Here is a 17,517-nt window from a genome sequence, read left to right on the forward strand (position 1 = left end):
TCACCCTTTCTTTTCCTTTCTACTTAGTCCCCTACCTGTTTGCCTGCCTCCGTATCTTCTTCTTTTCTCCACTTCTTTCGTACCTTCCTTCCTCTTTCCTTCCTTCCTAAATTCACACCTTCATCCATTCCTCATTTCCCTCATTCTCTCTTTGTCTCTCTGTCTTTCTCTCTCTCTCTCTCCTCTTTCTCTCTCTCTCCCTCTGTCTATCTCCTGGACCCTCTCTTACTCTCTCTTCCTTTTTGTCTCTTCCTTTCCAGAAGTGTGTCTTTGACTTAAGTAGTGGCGTGTGCTCATCGCCCACAAAAACCCATGGAAAACACCTAGCCCCAGATTTCAATCCCCAGCGCTGCCACAAATACAAACTCCAACAGTGACACATTTCAAAAACAACAATACCTAGACCAAATTTTGGAGAAAATATAGGGGGGATAGGAATTAATGTCAAATAAAGAAGCACCTCCCATGAGAGCAAGAGAACTATTTCTTCATCTCCCACACATTTTGGCATCGAGGCCTACATCTTCAAAGCCCTCAGTGTTGAGATTTGATGAAAATGTCACAGGAATGCTGTCAAACTTCATTGGCTCCTCTTGAATCTTAAGATGTATTCACTTGATATCTACCCAGGTACACCAAAAGAAACAACAATAGAAAGGAAGGGAGGAAGGGAGGGTGGTAGGAAGGAAGGAAGGAAGGAAGGAAGGAAGGAAGGAAGGAAAAAGAAAGAAAGAAAGAAAGAAAGAAAGAAAGAAAGAAAGAAAGAAAGAAAGAAAGAAAGAAAGAAAGAGAAAGAACAAGGAAGGAAGGAATGAACATCAGAGAGAGAAAGACAAAAACAGACAAAGGAGGGTGGGAGGAGGCAGGGAGTTAGGTTGGAAGAAAGCAAGGAAGGAATAGAGAAAGCAAGGAAAGCAGGCAGACATGAAAGCCGGAGGAATAGAAGAATGAAAAAAAAGGAAGCCGGGAAAGAAGCGAACTTTTGAAGGAAAAAGGAAAGGCTGGAAACTGGCAGACAGGTTGAGAAGAACCACAGCACCACTTCTGGCTTTTCAGTGGTTCATTCGTGACGAGAGTGTCAAGCACTTTTCTGTCCAGGTCGGCTTTGAAGTGTGATCCTCAAATCTCAGTCTTTTGAGTAGCTGGGATGACAAGTGTGCAACACCAGACCATGGTGTACTGTGTGTGTTTTGTTATTTCATTATTTTTATGATTTTCTTGGGTATCTATCAGTTGTGGAAGTGCAGTCAGAGGGGATTCACTGTGACACAAACATAGCTAGGGTGGGTGTCTGAGCATATCAGCATGGGAGTGTGGGCTGAGTTGCAGAACTATGAGGGGAGGGAGGGTGGGCGGTGCCCTTCACTTGGCCTGTGATGGTTCATAACACTTCCTTTACACTGTGTCCAGTTGACAATCCCTCCCTGCTGGTCATGGTCTGCTTTGAGAGATGACGAGGAGCATTTCACTGAAGCTACTTTAGGTTACCTCCTTATAAGTCATGTACACGAAAGAGAGTCCGTGTGTTCTTTGATCCAATTATTTCATTTATTCATACAATAAAGGATTTCCAACTCCAAGAAGGCAATATTTTTTTCTTTATTTGTATTTTTTACCTCGTCCCTCCTCCGCATCCCCAACCCCGGGGCTTCCACCTCTGCATTTCCTCCTCCACCAACCCCGCACGAGTTCTACAGGTCATTTACACCATATTGGTTTGCAAGTATTACTGCTGCAGCAGTTTGTCTTTTTGTCCTTTATCTCTTGGTTTTGGTATCCCCTTTCCCTTCCATAGTTGAGACACAGATATATACAGTATCCAGGGTACTGAAATCATATAACATGCTATCAGGTGTCAGAGCAACAGGAAAGAAAGATAAGAGGCAAAGGCATCATTTCATGTCGCATGTTGAAAACAACTCCAATGATGAACCACATTCTTTCATCATTTGGCTGGTTTGTGGGTAGGAGCACTGACAAATGAATTCATGGCCTAGGCTCTGGCTATTCCTCAGCTCTTTCCATTCAATGTTGGCCCTCTACCATGAGACTCGAAAACTCCCCTTCTGGGATTTTCATGGTTCATTGGAGATTTCAAAACAAAACAAAACAAAAAACCAAACCTCAGGGGATCAGGCTTGGTTGGCTTTGAACTGTGATCCTCAGATCTCAGCTTCCTGAATAGTTACAATTAGCAGTGTGAACAAGCAGCCTGTGGCTGAATGACTAATTTTTTTTTTTTTTTTTTGGTGGATTCGCTTTTCAAACCTGAGCTAGAGCACTGTCCCTAAACTCACTTGCTCAAGGCCAGCACTCTCCCTTGTTTGCTCATCGTTCTACTGCTAGTTTTCTGGAGGTTTGTTTTAGATGAGAGTCTCATACACATTGCAAGCGAGGCTGATTTTGAACCATGTTCCTTGGATCTCTAATTGGTTGAGGAGTTCAGATTCTACGCAGGAACATTCCTCTGATTGTGGTATCCTGAGAAATGACATCTTCGTATTCATGCCTTTTGTTTCCTCTCTTTTTGCATTGAAATGATGGGTGGAAACACTGAACTGTACCCTGTCACGTGGCGGCACCAGGATCTGGAGGTTTGATCGCAACCATTTGGAGAAACAAGACTGTGCTCTAATTCTTTCCAGAGGGCATTCATTCCAGACTCTTGACGGACTGTGCACATGACACAGGAATCCGCAGAGGGCACAGAAGTTCCTGGTTTCCAGAACTACAGTTGAATCGAAAAGCTCAGGACGACCGGTCGTTTCTCTTCCGCACACATGGAACGTGGAGATCTGCCCAGGTGGAGAACTCTCTTATGGCCCAGCATTCGTTGTGATGCTGAGATGAAATTCCCAGAGAAAGGCGACCGACTACCCAAGGCCATGAAGCCCCTCCTCTGTGAACACCCAGGAACCATCCGGCCCCAGGCTGTAGTACTGGAAACTGTCACAGTAACGACAGAAATCGGTACAGATCTGGACCTTCTGGGTTGTCCGTACATCTTCCAGTGCCTGGGCCAAACTAGCCAGAACTTGGGTAAAACTGTCAGGGTCGATGTTCCCCGGGGACCCGTAGCTCTCCAGAGGGGGAGAATAGATCGCTCGGCTCAACTGGCCCGACCTGGCAATGACTCCCAGGAGGCTGTGCAGGGTGTCCATGAAGATGTGGTTTCCATAGAAACTGAAGAAGCTGATCTTGGAGCACTGGCTCAGGGTGGGCAAAAAGCCTGAGACGTGGGCATCACTGATTTTGCAGTCCTCCAGGGCCAGGGTCTCCAGGGTTCCGGCCACCTGCTCCAACAGGGCTCTCAGGGGATCGGGACTGAAGCTATCCATAGACAAATTCTGCAGCCGCAGGTGCTGGAGCTGTGTGGTGCAGGGACACTGGGATAGAAACCTCAGGTCAGCTTCCTGAAGGTCACATGTGCTCAGAGACAAGGCCTGCAAAGGTGGCAGGCTCCTGAGGATGGCGGGCAGCTTTCCACCAAGGTAGAGGACGTCTCGCATATGCAGCTCCTGGAGACGCTGCAGCTGCCCCAGATGTGCCCCCAATTGAGAGGAATAAGAGGAATCTGGGGAGCTGGGAGTGTAGAAGTCACCACGCATATTGCAGAAAGTAAGGATGCGGAGGTTCTTCATCTGGCTCAGGTAAGGAGCAAAGGTTTGCATGGTTTCTCCATGCCACAGTTCACTCACCAGCAGTTCCTGGATAGAGTCCAGACTCACGACCGACAGAACCTTCTGGATTTCACAGCTGGAGTCACACAGAATCTGCAGCTCCCTCGAGCACAGCCGGACTCGTTCTTTCCTCTCCAGGGCCCACTGGAGCAGGAAGGCTTGGAGATCATCCCGAGCGCCATCGTCAATGGTCAGGTGGATGGTGATCACCAAGGGCTGCTCTTCAGCCACCCCTGTCCAGGGACTTGCTCTTGGCTTGACAGGCGGGACCTCCGGGTAGGACATTTGTGCCATGGCAGGGTACCCCAGCGTCCAGATCCCTGGGTGCTCACCCTGCAGATCAAGGGCTTGCAGTTTCCACCGACGGGGGCGCTGCCTTTTGGCCAGTAGCAGATCAAGCCCACCCAGGACAGCCTTGAGGGTTTCTGGTTCTGGTGGCTGTGCCAGGTCCCCGAGGGGGAGGCAGGGGAAGGGCCAGGCCTGCACCATGGCCTTCAGCACCTCTCTGTGGCCCCCAGTGTAGGCCTCCACGAAGAGCGAAGGGAACAGCAGCAGTGGCAGATTGTCTAGGGCAGAGGTGGCCAGGGCCTGGTTGCTCAGCAGACTTTTCCCGGCGAGTCGCTGGAGCAAGGGTGGGGTCCCGGCGTTCATCTTGCTCGATGATATAGGGATCTGGTGTGCAGGGTTCTCTGAATCCCAGCAGGGCCAGGCACTGACTGCAGGTCACTCCAGGACTCTGCTGCTGTTCTCTGAGCTCTGGGTATCTTTATACCCTCAGGCCCCGCCTTCAGGAGTGCACATCAGCCAATCAGATAGCAGCTACTCTTGGCCTTATTGAAACACACCCAGTACAACTAGAAGGGGTGTCCTTCTCTGGATTAGGTCAAACCCTGCTTCCTAAACAAAAGTGATAGGATTAAGGGCGTGTTCCCCAACTGATCTTTGAAATGTAAATTACACTGAAGCAGAAACAATTTCCACCCACCTGTCGCCTGAAACCCCTCCAGGCATTCCCATGATGCTTCGCTGCCCCGGGGCTGGGAAGGATGCAGGAGAGGCCCCAGCAACAAAGACTAGGGGGGACATTCCATCTCTGTGGGTTTTTCCTTCATTTCCTTGTTCCTTCCTTCCTTCCTTCCTCCCTCCCTTTGCATTTCTTTTCCTTTCTTCCATTCTTTTCTCCTACGTTCGGTTTCTCTTTCTTCTCCTTAGCATTGACCTCCGTTCTCCCTTTTTCCCTTCCTTTCTTTGTTCTCCTTCCACTCCTGTCCTTCTTTCCTACAATTTCACCCTTTCTTTTCCTTTCTACTTAGTCCCCTACCTGTTGCCTGCCTCCGTATCTTCTTCTTTTCTCCACTTCTTTCGTACCTTCCTTCCTCTTTCCTTCCTTCCTAAATTCACACCTTCATCCATTCCTCATTTCCCTCATTCTCTCTTTGTCTCTCTGTCTTTCTCTCTCTCTCTCTCCTCTTTCTCTCTCTCTCCCTCTGTCTATCTCCTGGACCCTCTCTTACTCTCTCTTCCTTTTTGTCTCTTCCTTTCCAGAAGTGTGTCTTTGACTTAAGTAGTGGCGTGTGCTCATCGCCCACAAAAACCCATGGAAAACACCTAGCCCCAGATTTCAATCCCCAGCGCTGCCACAAATACAAAACTCCAACAGTGACACATTTCAAAAACAACAATACCTAGACCAAATTTTGGAGAAAATATAGGGGGGATAGGAATTAATGTCAAATAAAGAAGCACCTCCCATGAGAGCAAGAGAACTATTTCTTCATCTCCCACACATTTTGGCATCGAGGCCTACATCTTCAAAGCCCTCAGTGTTGAGATTTGATGAAAATGTCACAGGAATGCTGTCAAACTTCATTGGCTCCTCTTGAATCTTAAGATGTATTCACTTGATATCTACCCAGGTACACCAAAAGAAACAACAATAGAAAGGAAGGGAGGAAGGGAGGGTGGTAGGAAGGAAGGAAGGAAGGAAGGAAGGAAGGAAGGAAAAGAAAGAAAGAAAGAAAGAAAGAAAGAAAGAAAGAAAGAAAGAAAGAAAGAAAGAAAGAGAAAGAACAAGGAAGGAAGGAATGAACATCAGAGAGAGAAAGACAAAAACAGACAAAGGAGGGTGGGAGGAGGCAGGGAGTTAGGTTGGAAGAAAGCAAGGAAGGAATAGAGAAAGCAAGGAAAGCAGGCAGACATGAAAGCCGGAGGAATAGAAGAATGAAAAAAAAGGAAGCCGGGAAAGAAGCGAACTTTTGAAGGAAAAAGGAAAGGCTGGAAACTGGCAGACAGGTTGAGAAGAACCACAGCACCACTTCTGGCTTTTCAGTGGTTCATTCGTGACGAGAGTGTCAAGCACTTTTCTGTCCAGGTCGGCTTTGAAGTGTGATCCTCAAATCTCAGTCTTTTGAGTAGCTGGGATGACAAGTGTGCAACACCAGACCATGGTGTACTGTGTGTGTTTTGTTATTTCATTATTTTTATGATTTTCTTGGGTATCTATCAGTTGTGGAAGTGCAGTCAGAGGGGATTCACTGTGACACAAACATAGCTAGGGTGGGTGTCTGAGCATATCAGCATGGGAGTGTGGGCTGAGTTGCAGAACTATGAGGGGAGGGAGGGTGGGCGGTGCCCTTCACTTGGCCTGTGATGGTTCATAACACTTCCTTTACACTGTGTCCAGTTGACAATCCCTCCCTGCTGGTCATGGTCTGCTTTGAGAGATGACGAGGAGCATTTCACTGAAGCTACTTTAGGTTACCTCCTTATAAGTCATGTACACGAAAGAGAGTCCGTGTGTTCTTTGATCCAATTATTTCATTTATTCATACAATAAAGGATTTCCAACTCCAAGAAGGCAATATTTTTTCTTTATTTGTATTTTTTACCTCGTCCCTCCTCCGCATCCCCAACCCCGGGGCTTCCACCTCTGCATTTCCTCCTCCACCAACCCCGCACGAGTTCTACAGGTCATTTACACCATATTGGTTTGCAAGTATTACTGCTGCAGCAGTTTGTCTTTTTGTCCTTTATCTCTTGGTTTTGGTATCCCCTTTCCCTTCCATAGTTGAGACACAGATATATACAGTATCCAGGGTACTGAAATCATATAACATGCTATCAGGTGTCAGAGCAACAGGAAAGAAAGATAAGAGGCAAAGGCATCATTTCATGTCGCATGTTGAAAACAACTCCAATGATGAACCACATTCTTTCATCATTTGGCTGGTTTGTGGGTAGGAGCACTGACAAATGAATTCATGGCCTAGGCTCTGGCTATTCCTCAGCTCTTTCCATTCAATGTTGGCCCTCTACCATGAGACTCGAAAACTCCCCTTCTGGGATTTTCATGGTTCATTGGAGATTTCAAAACAAAACAAAACAAAAAACCAAACCTCAGGGGATCAGGCTTGGTTGGCTTTGAACTGTGATCCTCAGATCTCAGCTTCCTGAATAGTTACAATTAGCAGTGTGAACAAGCAGCCTGTGGCTGAATGACTAATTTTTTTTTTTTTTTTTTGGTGGATTCGCTTTTCAAACCTGAGCTAGAGCACTGTCCCTAAACTCACTTGCTCAAGGCCAGCACTCTCCCTTGTTTGCTCATCGTTCTACTGCTAGTTTTCTGGAGGTTTGTTTTAGATGAGAGTCTCATACACATTGCAAGCGAGGCTGATTTTGAACCATGTTCCTTGGATCTCTAATTGGTTGAGGAGTTCAGATTCTACGCAGGAACATTCCTCTGATTGTGGTATCCTGAGAAATGACATCTTCGTATTCATGCCTTTTGTTTCCTCTCTTTTTGCATTGAAATGATGGGTGGAAACACTGAACTGTACCCTGTCACGTGGCGGCACCAGGATCTGGAGGTTTGATCGCAACCATTTGGAGAAACAAGACTGTGCTCTAATTCTTTCCAGAGGGCATTCATTCCAGACTCTTGACGGACTGTGCACATGACACAGGAATCCGCAGAGGGCACAGAAGTTCCTGGTTTCCAGAACTACAGTTGAATCGAAAAGCTCAGGACGACCGGTCGTTTCTCTTCCGCACACATGGAACGTGGAGATCTGCCCAGGTGGAGAACTCTCTTATGGCCCAGCATTCGTTGTGATGCTGAGATGAAATTCCCAGAGAAAGGCGACCGACTACCCAAGGCCATGAAGCCCCTCCTCTGTGAACACCCAGGAACCATCCGGCCCCAGGCTGTAGTACTGGAAACTGTCACAGTAACGACAGAAATCGGTACAGATCTGGACCTTCTGGGTTGTCCGTACATCTTCCAGTGCCTGGGCCAAACTAGCCAGAACTTGGGTAAAACTGTCAGGGTCGATGTTCCCCGGGGACCCGTAGCTCTCCAGAGGGGGAGAATAGATCGCTCGGCTCAACTGGCCCGACCTGGCAATGACTCCCAGGAGGCTGTGCAGGGTGTCCATGAAGATGTGGTTTCCATAGAAACTGAAGAAGCTGATCTTGGAGCACTGGCTCAGGGTGGGCAAAAAGCCTGAGACGTGGGCATCACTGATTTTGCAGTCCTCCAGGGCCAGGGTCTCCAGGGTGCCGGCCACCTGCTCCAACAGGGCTCTCAGGGGATCGGGACTGAAGCTATCCATAGACAAATTCTGCAGCCGCAGGTGCTGGAGCTGTGTGGTGCAGGGACACTGGGATAGAAACCTCAGGTCAGCTTCCTGAAGGTCACATGTGCTCAGAGACAAGGCCTGCAAAGGTGGCAGGCTCCTGAGGATGGCGGGCAGCTTTCCACCAAGGTAGAGGACGTCTCGCATATGCAGCTCCTGGAGACGCTGCAGCTGCCCCAGATGTGCCCCCAATTGAGAGGAATAAGAGGAATCTGGGGAGCTGGGAGTGTAGAAGTCACCACGCATATTGCAGAAAGTAAGGATGCGGAGGTTCTTCATCTGGCTCAGGTAAGGAGCAAAGGTTTGCATGGTTTCTCCATGCCACAGTTCACTCACCAGCAGTTCCTGGATAGAGTCCAGACTCACGACCGACAGAACCTTCTGGATTTCACAGCTGGAGTCACACAGAATCTGCAGCTCCCTCGAGCACAGCCGGACTCGTTCTTTCCTCTCCAGGGCCCACTGGAGCAGGAAGGCTTGGAGATCATCCCGAGCGCCATCGTCAATGGTCAGGTGGATGGTGATCACCAAGGGCTGCTCTTCAGCCACCCCTGTCCAGGGACTTGCTCTTGGCTTGACAGGCGGGACCTCCGGGTAGGACATTTGTGCCATGGCAGGGTACCCCAGCGTCCAGATCCCTGGGTGCTCACCCTGCAGATCAAGGGCTTGCAGTTTCCACCGACGGGGGCGCTGCCTTTTGGCCAGTAGCAGATCAAGCCCACCCAGGACAGCCTTGAGGGTTTCTGGTTCTGGTGGCTGTGCCAGGTCCCCGAGGGGGAGGCAGGGGAAGGGCCAGGCCTGCACCATGGCCTTCAGCACCTCTCTGTGGCCCCCAGTGTAGGCCTCCACGAAGAGCGAAGGGAACAGCAGCAGTGGCAGATTGTCTAGGGCAGAGGTGGCCAGGGCCTGGTTGCTCAGCAGACTTTTCCCGGCGAGTCGCTGGAGCAAGGGTGGGGTCCCGGCGTTCATCTTGCTCGATGATATAGGGATCTGGTGTGCAGGGTTCTCTGAATCCCAGCAGGGCCAGGCACTGACTGCAGGTCACTCCAGGACTCTGCTGCTGTTCTCTGAGCTCTGGGTATCTTTATACCCTCAGGCCCCGCCTTCAGGAGTGCACATCAGCCAATCAGATAGCAGCTACTCTTGGCCTTATTGAAACACACCCAGTACAACTAGAAGGGGTGTCCTTCTCTGGATTAGGTCAAACCCTGCTTCCTAAACAAAAGTGATAGGATTAAGGGCGTGTTCCCCAACTGATCTTTGAAATGTAAATTACACTGAAGCAGAAACAATTTCCACCCACCTGTCGCCTGAAACCCCTCCAGGCATTCCCATGATGCTTCGCTGCCCTGGGGCTGGGAAGGATGCAGGAGAGGCCCCAGCAACAAAGACTAGGGGGGACATTCCATCTCTGTGGGTTTTTCCTTCATTTCCTTGTTCCTTCCTTCCTTCCTTCCTCCCTCCCTTTGCATTTCTTTTCCTTTCTTCCATTCTTTTCTCCTATGTTCGGTTTCTCTTTCTTCTCCTTAGCATTGACCTCCGTTCTCCCTTTTTCCCTTCCTTTCTTTGTTCTCCTTCCACTCCTGTCCTTCTTTCCTACAATTTCACCCTTTCTTTTCCTTTCTACTTAGTCCCCTACCTGTTTGCCTGCCTCCGTATCTTCTTCTTTTCTCCACTTCTTTCGTACCTTCCTTCCTCTTTCCTTCCTTCCTAAATTCACACCTTCATCCATTCCTCATTTCCCTCATTCTCTTTGTCTCTCTGTCTTTCTCTCTCTCTCTCTCCTCTTTCTCTCTCTCTCCCTCTGTCTATCTCCTGGACCCTCTCTTACTCTCTCTTCCTTTTTGTCTCTTCCTTTCCAGAAGTGTGTCTTTGACTTAAGTAGTGGCGTGTGCTCATCGCCCACAAAAACCCATGGAAAACACCTAGCCCCAGATTTCAATCCCCAGCGCTGCCACAAATACAAAACTCCAACAATGACACATTTCAAAAACAACAATACCTAGACCAAATTTTGGAGAAAATATAGGGGGGATAGGAATTAATGTCAAATAAAGAAGCACCTCCCATGAGAGCAAGAGAACTATTTCTTCATCTCCCACACATTTTGGCATCGAGGCCTACATCTTCAAAGCCCTCAGTGTTGAGATTTGATGAAAATGTCACAGGAATGCTGTCAAACTTCATTGGCTCCTCTTGAATCTTAAGATGTATTCACTTGATATCTACCCAGGTACACCAAAAGAAACAACAATAGAAAGGAAGGGAGGAAGGGAGGGTGGTAGGAAGGAAGGAAGGAAGGAAGGAAGGAAGGAAGGAAGGAAGGAAAAATAAAGAAAGAAAGAAAGAAAGAAAGAAAGAAAGAAGAAAGAAAGAAAGAAAGAAAGAAAGAAAGAAGAAGAGAAAGAACAAGGAAGGAAGGAATGAACATCAGATAGAGAAAGACAAAAACAGACAAAGGAGGGTGGGAGGAGGCAGGGAGTTAGGTTGGAAGAAAGCAAGGAAGGAATAGAGAAAGCAAGGAAAGCAGGCAGACATGAAAGCCGGAGGAATAGAAGAATGAAAAAAAAGGAAGCCGGGAAAGAAGCGAACTTTTGAAGGAAAAAGGAAAGGCTGGAAACTGGCAGACAGGTTGAGAAGAACCACAGCACCACTTCTGGCGTTTCAGTGGTTCATTCGTGACGAGAGTGTCAAGCACTTTTCTGTCCAGGTCGGCTTTGAAGTGTGATCCTCAAATCTCAGTCTTTTGAGTAGCTGGGATGACAAGTGTGCAACACCAGACCATGGTGTACTGTGTGTGTTTTGTTATTTCATTATTTTTATGATTTTCTTGGGTATCTATCAGTTGTGGAAGTGCAGTCAGAGGGGATTCACTGTGACACAAACATAGCTAGGGTGGGTGTCTGAGCATATCAGCATGGGAGTGTGGGCTGAGTTGCAGAACTATGAGGGGAGGGAGGGTGGGCGGTGCCCTTCACTTGGCCTGTGATGGTTCATAACACTTCCTTTACACTGTGTCCAGTTGACAATCCCTCCCTGCTGGTCATGGTCTGCTTTGAGAGATGACGAGGAGCATTTCACTGAAGCTACTTTAGGTTACCTCCTTATAAGTCATGTACACGAAAGAGAGTCCGTGTGTTCTTTGATCCAATTATTTCATTTATTCATACAATAAGGATTTCCAACTCCAAGAAGGCAATATTTTTTTCTTTATTTGTATTTTTTACCTCGTCCCTCCTCCGCATCCCCAACCCCGGGGCTTCCACCTCTGCATTTCCTCCTCCACCAACCCCGCACGAGTTCTACAGGTCATTTACACCATATTGGTTTGCAAGTATTAGTTTGTCTTTTTGTCCTTTATCTCTTGGTTTTGGTATCCCCTTTCCCTTCCATAGTTGAGACACAGATATATACAGTATCCAGGGTACTGAAATCATATAACATGCTATCAGGTGTCAGAGCAACAGGAAAGAAAGATAAGAGGCAAAGGCATCATTTCATGTCGCATGTTGAAAACAACTCCAATGATGAACCACATTCTTTCATCATTTGGCTGGTTTGTGGGTAGGAGCACTGACAAATGAATTCATGGCCTAGGCTCTGGCTATTCCTCAGCTCTTTCCATTCAATGTTGGCCCTCTACCATGAGACTCGAAAACTCCCCTTCTGGGATTTTCATGGTTCATTGGAGATTTCAAAACAAAACAAAACAAAAAACCAAACCTCAGGGGATCAGGCTTGGTTGGCTTTGAACTGTGATCCTCAGATCTCAGCTTCCTGAATAGTTACAATTAGCAGTGTGAACAGCAGCCTGTGGCTGAATGACTAATTTTTTTTTTTTTTTGGTGGATTCGCTTTTCAAACCTGAGCTAGAGCACTGTCCCTAAACTCACTTGCTCAAGGCCAGCACTCTCCCTTGTTTGCTCATCGTTCTACTGCTAGTTTTCTGGAGGTTTGTTTTAGATGAGAGTCTCATACACATTGCAAGCGAGGCTGATTTTGAACCATGTTCCTTGGATCTCTAATTGGTTGAGGAGTTCAGATTCTACGCAGGAACATTCCTCTGATTGTGGTATCCTGAGAAATGACATCTTCGTATTCATGCCTTTTGTTTCCTCTCTTTTTGCATTGAAATGATGGGTGGAAACACTGAACTGTACCCTGTCACGTGGCGGCACCAGGATCTGGAGGTTTGATCGCAACCATTTGGAGAAACAAGACTGTGCTCTAATTCTTTCCAGAGGGCATTCATTCCAGACTCTTGACGGACTGTGCACATGACACAGGAATCCGCAGAGGGCACAGAAGTTCCTGGTTTCCAGAACTACAGTTGAATCGAAAAGCTCAGGACGACCGGTCGTTTCTCTTCCGCACACATGGAACGTGGAGATCTGCCCAGGTGGAGAACTCTCTTATGGCCCAGCATTCGTTGTGATGCTGAGATGAAATTCCCAGAGAAAGGCGACCGACTACCCAAGGCCATGAAGCCCTCCTCTGTGAACACCCAGGAACCATCCGGCCCCAGGCTGTAGTACTGGAAACTGTCACAGTAACGACAGAAATCGGTACAGATCTGGACCTTCTGGGTTGTCCGTACATCTTCCAGTGCCTGGGCCAAACTAGCCAGAACTTGGGTAAAACTGTCAGGGTCGATGTTCCCCGGGGACCCGTAGCTCTCCAGAGGGGGAGAATAGATCGCTCGGCTCAACTGGCCCGACCTGGCAATGACTCCCAGGAGGCTGTGCAGGGTGTCCATGAAGATGTGGTTTCCATAGAAACTGAAGAAGCTGATCTTGGAGCACTGGCTCAGGGTGGGCAAAAAGCCTGAGACGTGGGCATCACTGATTTTGCAGTCCTCCAGGGCCAGGGTCTCCAGGGTGCCGGCCACCTGCTCCAACAGGGCTCTCAGGGGATCGGGACTGAAGCTATCCATAGACAAATTCTGCAGCCGCAGGTGCTGGAGCTGTGTGGTGCAGGGACACTGGGATAGAAACCTCAGGTCAGCTTCCTGAAGGTCACATGTGCTCAGAGACAAGGCCTGCAAAGGTGGCAGGCTCCTGAGGATGGCGGGCAGCTTTCCACCAAGGTAGAGGACGTCTCGCATATGCAGCTCCTGGAGACGCTGCAGCTGCCCCAGATGTGCCCCCAATTGAGAGGAATAAGAGGAATCTGGGAAGCTGGGAGTGTAGAAGTCACCACGCATATTGCAGAAAGTAAGGATGCGGAGGTTCTTCATCTGGCTCAGGTAAGGAGCAAAGGTTTGCATGGTTTCTCCATGCCACAGTTCACTCACCAGCAGTTCCTGGATAGAGTCCAGACTCACGACCGACAGAACCTTCTGGATTTCACAGCTGGAGTCACACAGAATCTGCAGCTCCCTCGAGCACAGCCGGACTCGTTCTTTCCTCTCCAGGGCCCACTGGAGCAGGAAGGCTTGGAGATCATCCCGAGCGCCATCGTCAATGGTCAGGTGGATGGTGATCACCAAGGGCTGCTCTTCAGCCACCCCTGTCCAGGGACTTGCTCTTGGCTTGACAGGCGGGACCTCCGGGTAGGACATTTGTGCCATGGCAGGGTACCCCAGCGTCCAGATCCCTGGGTGCTCACCCTGCAGATCAAGGGCTTGCAGTTTCCACCGACGGGGGCGCTGCCTTTTGGCCAGTAGCAGATCAAGCCCACCCAGGACAGCCTTGAGGGTTTCTGGTTCTGGTGGCTGTGCCAGGTCCCCGAGGGGGAGGCAGGGGAAGGGCCAGGCCTGCACCATGGCCTTCAGCACCTCTCTGTGGCCCCCAGTGTAGGCCTCCACGAAGAGCGAAGGGAACAGCAGCAGTGGCAGATTGTCTAGGGCAGAGGTGGCCAGGGCCTGGTTGCTCAGCAGACTTTTCCCGGCGAGTCGCTGGAGCAAGGGTGGGGTCCCGGCGTTCATCTTGCTTGATGATATAGGGATCTGGTGTGCAGGGTTCTCTGAATCCCAGCAGGGCCAGGCACTGACTGCAGGTCACTCCAGGACTCTGCTGCTGTTCTCTGAGCTCTGGGTATCTTTATACCCTCAGGCCCCGCCTTCAGGAGTGCACATCAGCCAATCAGATAGCAGCTACTCTGGCCTTATTGAAACACACCCAGTACAACTAGAAGGGGTGTCCTTCTCTGGATTAGGTCAAACCCTGCTTCCTAAACAAAAGTGATAGGATTAAGGGCGTGTTCCCCAACTGATCTTTGAAATGTAAATTACACTGAAGCAGAAATAATTTCCACCCACCTGTCGCCTGAAACCCCTCCAGGCATTCCCATGATGCTTCGCTGCCCTGGGGCTGGGAAGGATGCAGGAGAGGCCCCAGCAACAAAGACTAGGGGGGACATTCCATCTCTGTGGGTTTTTCCTTCATTTCCTTGTTCCTTCCTTCCTTCCTTCCTCCCTCCCTTTGCATTTCTTTTCCTTTCTTCCATTCTTTTCTCCTACGTTCGGTTTCTCTTTCTTCTCCTTAGCATTGACCTCCGTTCTCCCTTTTTCCCTTCCTTTCTTTGTTCTCCTTCCACTCCTGTCCTTCTTTCCTACAATTTCACCCTTTCTTTTCCTTTCTACTTAGTCCCCTACCTGTTTGCCTGCCTCCGTATCTTCTTCTTTTCTCCACTTCTTTCGTACCTTTCTTCCTCTTTCCTTCCTTCCTAAATTCACACCTTCATCCATTCCTCATTTCCCTCATTCTCTCTTTGTCTCTCTGTCTTTCTCTCTCTCTCTCCTCTTTCTCTCTCTCTCCCTCTGTCTATCTCCTGGACCCTCTCTTACTCTCTCTTCCTTTTTGTCTCTTCCTTTCCAGAAGTGTGTCTTTGACTTAAGTAGTGGCGTGTGCTCATCGCCCACAAAAACCCATGGAAAACACCTAGCCCCAGATTTCAATCCCCAGCGCTGCCACAAATACAAAACTCCAACAATGACACATTTCAAAAACAACAATACCTAGACCAAATTTTGGAGAAAATATAGGGGGGATAGGAATTAATGTCAAATAAAGAAGCACCTCCCATGAGAGCAAGAGAACTATTTCTTCATCTCCCACACATTTTGGCATCGAGGCCTACATCTTCAAAGCCCTCAGTGTTGAGATTTGATGAAAATGTCACAGGAATGCTGTCAAACTTCATTGGCTCCTCTTGAATCTTAAGATGTATTCACTTGATATCTACCCAGGTACACCAAAAGAAACAACAATAGAAAGGAAGGGAGGAAGGGAGGGTGGTAGGAAGGAAGGAAGGAAGGAAGGAAGGAAGGAAGGAAGGAAGGAAAAAGAAAGAAAGAAAGAAAGAAAGAGAAGAAAGAAAGAAAGAAAGAAAGAAAGAAAGAAAGAGAAAGAACAAGGAAGGAAGGAATGAACATCAGATAGAGAAAGACAAAACAGACAAAGGAGGGTGGGAGGAGGCAGGGAGTTAGGTTGGAGAAAGCAAGGAAGGAATAGAGAAAGCAAGGAAAGCAGGCAGACATGAAAGCCGGAGGAATAGAAGAATGAAAAAAAAGGAAGCCGGGAAAGAAGCGAACTTTTGAAGGAAAAAGGAAAGGCTGGAAACTGGCAGACAGGTTGAGAAGAACCACAGCACCACTTCTGGCTTTTCAGTGGTTCATTCGTGACGAGAGTGTCAAGCACTTTTCTGTCCAGGTCGGCTTTGAAGTGTGATCCTCAAATCTCAGTCTTTTGAGTAGCTGGGATGACAAGTGTGCAACACCAGACCATGGTGTACTGTGTGTGTTTTGTTATTTCATTATTTTTATGATTTTCTTGGGTATCTATCAGTTGTGGAAGTGCAGTCAGAGGGGATTCACTGTGACACAAACATAGCTAGGGTGGGTGTCTGAGCATATCAGCATGGGAGTGTGGGCTGAGTTGCAGAACTATGAGGGGAGGGAGGGTGGGCGGTGCCCTTCACTTGGCCTGTGATGGTTCATAACACTTCCTTTACACTGTGTCCAGTTGACAATCCCTCCCTGCTGGTCATGGTCTGCTTTGAGAGATGACGAGGAGCATTTCACTGAAGCTACTTTAGGTTACCTCCTTATAAGTCATGTACACGAAAGAGAGTCCGTGTGTTCTTTGATCCAATTATTTCATTTATTCATACAATAAAGGATTTCCAACTCCAAGAAGGCAATATTTTTTCTTTATTTGTATTTTTTACCTCGTCCCTCCTCCGCATCCCCAACCCCGGGGCTTCCACCTCTGCATTTCCTCCTCCACCAACCCCGCACGAGTTCTACAGGTCATTTACACCATATTGGTTTGCAAGTATTAGTTTGTCTTTTTGTCCTTTATCTCTTGGTTTTGGTATCCCCTTTCCCTTCCATAGTTGAGACACAGATATATACAGTATCCAGGGTACTGAAATCATATAACATGCTATCAGGTGTCAGAGCAACAGGAAAGAAAGATAAGAGGCAAAGGCATCATTTCATGTCGCATGTTGAAAACAACTCCAATGATGAACCACATTCTTTCATCATTTGGCTGGTTTGTGGGTAGGAGCACTGACAAATGAATTCATGGCCTAGGCTCTGGCTATTCCTCAGCTCTTTCCATTCAATGTTGGCCCTCTACCATGAGACTCGAAAACTCCCCTTCTGGGATTTTCATGGTTCATTGGAGATTTCAAAACAAAACAAAACAAAAAACCAAACCTCAGGGGATCAGGCTTGGTTGGCTTTGAACTGTGATCCTCAGATCTCAGCTTCCTGAATAGTTACAATTAGCAGTGTGAACAAGCAGCCTGTGGCTGAATGACTAATTTTTTTTTTTTTTTTTTGGTGGATTCGCTTTTCAAACCTGAGCTAGAGCACTGTCCCTAAACTCACTTGCTCAAGGCCAGCACTCTCCCTTGTTTGCTCATCGTTCTACTGCTAGTTTTCTGGAGGTTTGTTTTAGATGAGAGTCTCATACACATTGCAAGCGAGGCTGATTTTGAACCATGTTCCTTGGATCTCTAATTGGTTGAGGAGTTCAGATTCTACGCAGGAACATTCCTCTGATTGTGGTATCCTGAGAAATGACATCTTCGTATTCATGCCTTTTGTTTCCTCTCTTTTTGCATTGAAATGATGGGTGGAAACACTGAACTGTACCCTGTCACGTGGCGGCACCAGGATCTGGAGGTTTGATCGCAACCATTTGGAGAAACAAGACTGTGCTCTAATTCTTTCCAGAGGGCATTCATTCCAG

This window comes from Perognathus longimembris, unplaced genomic scaffold (genome assembly GCF_023159225.1).
Source record: "Perognathus longimembris pacificus isolate PPM17 unplaced genomic scaffold, ASM2315922v1 HiC_scaffold_5935, whole genome shotgun sequence".
In the NCBI taxonomy this organism is placed as follows: Eukaryota; Metazoa; Chordata; class Mammalia; order Rodentia; family Heteromyidae; genus Perognathus; species Perognathus longimembris.